Source organism: Argopecten irradians, chromosome 9, assembly GCF_041381155.1.
Source record: "Argopecten irradians isolate NY chromosome 9, Ai_NY, whole genome shotgun sequence".
NCBI lineage: Eukaryota > Metazoa > Mollusca > Bivalvia > Pectinida > Pectinidae > Argopecten > Argopecten irradians.
Genome location: NC_091142.1, coordinates 5475980 through 5481986, shown reverse-complemented (window position 1 = coordinate 5481986; position 6007 = coordinate 5475980).

Here is a 6007-nt window from a genome sequence, read left to right as displayed (position 1 = left end):
TTAGAAAAATGGTGGAATCAGCCTTGTTTACCCATATTTTTGAAAACATTATGGAGAAGAAGTCAATTGTTAACGGACAGACGCCGGATGCCATGGTTTCACATAAGCTCACCTTGGTCCTTTGGACCAGTGAGCTAAAAACTGAATTATGATTTATTAGCGTGGATATAAATTAAGGCTATTCGGTGGTTCAATACTGGGAATACCCTTTTACGAAAATTAGATCTGTGCATGAATTCGCCTGAAAAGGGCTAAAATAAAACTACTACAAAAATAATTATGTCTACAGTAACCAATGTGTACACTTTGTCAATAACTGTACATTTTCTTAAAACGTTTTGTAATACCATTGGGTTTTTGTTTTGTGTGTAAGAAAAGACAAAAGGACTCAAATCAAAAGATACTTATAAAAATTATTTGTTTATTCTCAAAGGGCAAATAAATATCAACATAAATAAAAGAGAAAACAATTATAATGCTAAAACTGAAGAGATAGTTATAAATAAATCTTGGATTATAATTATAACAATATATAATTTAAAGTTACAACTTCAGTTTAAACTAAAAGCTCTGAATAATGAAATATCATAAAATACATCTTCCTATACGTAATCAAATTGTCAAGAAACTTATTTAATGCCAATAAAAGATGGTGATAAGAAAAATAACTTTAAAAATATGATTTCATTGATGTTCAAATGGTAGTTCTAAAAAGAATGGAACAATTATGATACAATATTTTAAAATATATTCTGTATACAGAACTTTAAATTGGTGATATGAGTCGGCCGTGACTAAAGGACCCAGTTCACAACCAGAGGGCAGCACCCACCAAAGTGTTAATCCACCAGGGGGCATTAGTCACTTTTCAGGGGGAACAACCCTTCTGATAAGAGGTCACACTTATAAATATATTACGCCAAGGATGCCAACCCTTCAGATACAATCCACCAGGGAGCACCACCTGCAATAGATGCAATCCACCAGGGGGCACCACCTTCTATAGATGCAATCCACCAGGGGGCACCACCTGCAATAGATACAATCCACCAGGGGGCATCACCCTCAAAATATACAATCCACAGATACAATCCACCAGGAGGCACCACCTTTGATAGATGCAATCCACCAGGGGGCATCACCCTCAAAATAAAAAATCCACAGATACAATCCACCAGGAGGCACCACCTTTAATAGATGCAATCCACCAGGGGGCATCACCCTCAAAATAGATACAATCCACCAGGGGGCACCACCTCAAAAATACACTCAAAGATATGAGTCACATTACAGTAGATCTTTACCATTCCACATCAGTAAATGGGGGAACCTCCAATTGAATACCGTCAAGACCTTAATATCACAGTTTATGTACTATCCAAAAGGGGAGATCACTCCAAACAGACAAGATCCACATGCGGAATGTCACAGTATGACAGAGAGAATATATTAGGGGGAATCCCAAACCAACAAATACAACCAGCCGTCCTTTCCTTATCACAGTTTCAACGTTTGAGTTCCACTATGGCATCTCACATTCTAGGGGATGATTCTGCCGAGGGGAGCCACATCAAGATACAGATGACCGCACTTGGCTGAATCGCATAGGTTTCGCCCTGAAACAAACGTAAGAACTATTGTTAATAATCAATTAGATATTTTTTACCGTCAGAGATAGTACTGCAAATAGTTTTAATGTTTCCCAGTCATGGTAGCTGAATTTCAAGTTCAAGGTGAACTATTTATCAGTGTCAAGGTCAACAATCGACCTTGCCCTTGGCAGCCATTTTTATTTTAAATGGTGGGTAGAACATACTCAAGCGAATTAAAGGCTTTATGAAACTAGTTGTTGTAATTAAAGTAACAATAAAACTAAAATAATGTCTACTATGTCGATTTTTTAACACCAAAAATATGTGACTAAAGTACAATTTATCATTGATTAATCTCACCTTCCGGTTTTTGTGATGTCATATATTTTTGTGTTATTTTTAAAACATAACAACTACCAGAAGGTGGAACTAAATGAATCTCCAAATCCCTGTATTGTAGAAGTAATTAATATTAACCCGTGGTAGTTAATGATTACTAGCAAGACTGATGGTAAAATACTTATATACAGAAGAAGTTCATGTACATTGAATACAGCTATTTGTCAACAATGATCATACTTCTACAAGGGAAGTAACTCCCATGATACAAGGGAAGTAACTTCCATGATACAAGGGAAGTAACTCCTATTTAACAAGGGAAGTAACTCCCATTACATGCAGGAAGTAACTCCCATTATACAATGGAAGTAACTCCCATTACCTACACAAGGGAAGTAACTCCCATTATATAAGGGAAGGTACTCCCATTATACAAGGGAAGTAACTCCCAATGAATCCTGCTTGCTTTTACAAATTGAGTCCTACTAAAACTAAAATATTTTCTAACATATTACATATTTTTGGCAACATGTATTGAGTTGTATTTATAATGAAAGTGACCAAGACATCGCATCAGATCAAACGTTTCACAACAATTGAGGACATTACAACACCAAGACAGTACTGGTGTTTAGATAATTTGTGCAAGTGCTGACAGTATCTAATCCTTAACAAAGTGAATAGTAAGTTATACTCTGCATTCTAACAGCTGTTTGTCCTTACAGGTATAAGTTTTGATTGATGTATGTCTTTGCCTAGTAGAGTTATCTCCCTTGCAGAAAGGTATTGATGGTGTCAGCATTATTTTTCGAGTAAATTTCACGCAGTTTTCTGCAAAATATGACGTAACGCTAACAAACACATGATGTCACAATCAATACCTAGCTGCATGGGCAGATAACTCTGTAATAATATGCAATGATGTAATTTGTCCTAGAAGGTATGTATTAGTATTTTTATGTCATTTGTTTTTGAGCATAACATCAATATTTTCAGTGAACAATGATAGACATAAAGATAAGTACATTATTAATCTAGCCTCAAGAGGAAATCGTCTGTAAAATCAAAGATATCTTTGAATATTCACAATGTTAGGTCTTAAATTCACTCAAACTACATCATTAGCTGTACATTATTTGTTTTTACATCCTATATACAGCCATGGTCATTTAAGGATCTGCCACTTTGGAGGTAGAAGAAAGCCAGATTACCAGGAGAAAAGCCTTCAACCAACAACTGGTACCTGTCAACCGTCCTGCTTGGGTTTCAAATTCCCTACCCAGAGATGGAGGGCTGGTGGTCATGTTTAACTAACCAACCATTGTGGCCTCATTTAGATTAGTAAAAATGTGTCATTATTTATACAGTACATGTATAGGATTTTATATACCAAGCTTTGAAATATTACTTAAACACATTATTTTACATTAAATCACCTCAATGTCTATTTTCACATTATGCAGGTATACTTCTATTCTAGTTCTACTGACTATATATAGACTAACTTGAAATAAAACTTTTATCATTATAACAAACATGCATGACAAAGCAGGAATGGAATCAATGCTTCATTCAAAATATAACTTCTCAAACATTCAACTGGATATGCACAACATTCGCTGAAAAATTGTAACTAAAAAGATGTAAAAAGGTTTTAAACTAAAAAGATGTAAATAGGTTTTAAAGACTACAATTAATAACTAAATAATTAAGGTCAAAATTACTCCAACAATGTTCTGGGTGGAGGATCATGTGACAAGAAATGATATGTTTCACGGAATGTATTTGGCTATGTATTACAAAGATTGAGTGGTGATATAAGCTGCTTTGCCTGAAACGTATCATTTTTGAGTCTTGTGACCCCCCCCCCACCCCCACCCCCGCCCCTATGGTAGAGGTATAGCACAAGGAGACACTTCTAAAACATTACATTGTATCGACAGTCACCAAAATAACGTCTGGACGATAAAAATAGATTGACCAGTGACCTCTCATGTTATGGGATTAGGTTAAAATCTTTATCAAACTAATTGCCCCATATAATATCAAACCCATACACGTTTCTATTAAATTAAATGTCATTCTCAAGGAAAAAATGCCTTGAGTTTCTCCTGTTGAATGAACATCGCTTCAGTTACAACAACAGAACAAGATCATTGGATGTGCAATAACGTGTAGCGTTCCATAAATGGCTTCAAACTTCAAAGTTTCTTAAGTAAGACTGATATTTGATAGCAGTTTTTTTTCAGATTGTAATGCTTAAACAGAATTTTTATATCCTGAGGTTGATTGATAAGTATATGTATGTATAAACATGATGAAAATTAAACACATTAAGACAGAACCAATAGGTTATCTAAAACTAAATTATAGAAGTTCAACTGTCACACACTAAGGCTTTCTTATAATTCCTACATTATGAATAAAGGTTCTAAGGGTAACTACGTAATAAACATGCTGAAGATGGCTAAATTTTACAAATTGAAGAAGAAAAAAACATTTTCCATCTAAATAAGAAACTATTTTACAGGTTAAAGTAAAGTTTTCTCAGAAAAAAACTTTCCTATAGATTTTAAGACATTTTTTAAATGAACGCTTATATATATTTATATGATTCAAATACATGAACTGTTAATACCATAATTCAAAAATGAAACTAATACTGAAATAAAATCTTTAAGATATAACTTCATGAAAAATGCCATGCTATCAAAGCTCAGATGAAATCCAGGATACAGAACATTTTGATCACAAAGATTAGCTTTAATATAAAATACATGTACCAGGTATATATACATATAATATACCTAGAGTCCATTACAATACAGGGGGTGGGTTTAATTTAATGGTTAGGACAACAGGAAGTTAGAAGTAATTATTTATAAATCAAGATTGAGAAGAACAGACCAAGCCTAGGGAAGAAAGGATGAACAGGACATAAAAGAGAGTGAAAATGTCAAAAAAAAAAAAAAAAAAAAAAAAAAAGTTTAGAACTAGAAAATGAACAGAAAATTAAGGGTGCCGGATTTTTATAAAATCAAAAAGAAGATTGACTGTAGGGTATATATACATAGATGTAGGAGATAAAGGCAGATTCACAGCAGTCAGAATTACAGAAGTTACATCGTCATATAAAAACCAAAAATGTTATTTAAGGAAGTTGACCAACAAGGCAGAAGAGAGAAAATAACAATATTAGTTCTAAGAGAGATGAAGAATAAGAGTTGCACTTTCATTGAGGTAAGATGGTGGGGTTGGTATGTGGGAAGGGTCAAGGTCAAATTGACCTTACAATAGGGCACTGTATATGAGTCTGAGTTGATGCAAGTATACTGCAGGTAAAGTCAGGATTTCTTTTTATTCAAAAGTTATGGATCGGTCAAACATAAATCAGGAGTTTAAGATGGCCAAATAATCAAAATGGATGTATTCAATACATCAATTTCAAAGTAACAAAACAACATAGGTAAAGCACAATTTACCATTGATAAGTCCCACCTTCCAGTGATTCATACCTCATATTTTAACGTGATTTTTGTGACTTCATAATCGCCGGAAATTGGGTCTAATCAATAGTAAATTGTACTTTATCTATGTGGATTTGTTATCTCGAAACTCTTGTATCATTCCTAGATAAAATGGAAATATGCTGACAAGGGAAAAATAAAAGAATGAAGGAAGGGCTTCCTATCTGACAGATAAATAAGGAAATAAGTGTGTTACATTACTCACATCCTCAATATTCCTGGGGTTACTATCACTCTTGTTATACCCAACCCTGGACTATCTTATAGCAAAATTGAGGGCTCTATGTTTTGATATCAATAATAAGAAATGATAAGGTCTGTTAATCTTTTAATTTACCTCAAAATATTTTTTTTTTTAAACGTACACTGTGGTTGAATGTGTGGCTTTGAATTTGGGCATCGCTCTCTCTGTAATCTTCAAAGGAAGTCTCTGCAGGTCTATGATTGGTCAGTTTTTTTCTCCTTACCTACCTTCAGTTTTACTATGAGAAAGTCCAGGGGTGGATAAACAACAGTGACAGTAACCCCTGAAGTATCAAGGATGCATTA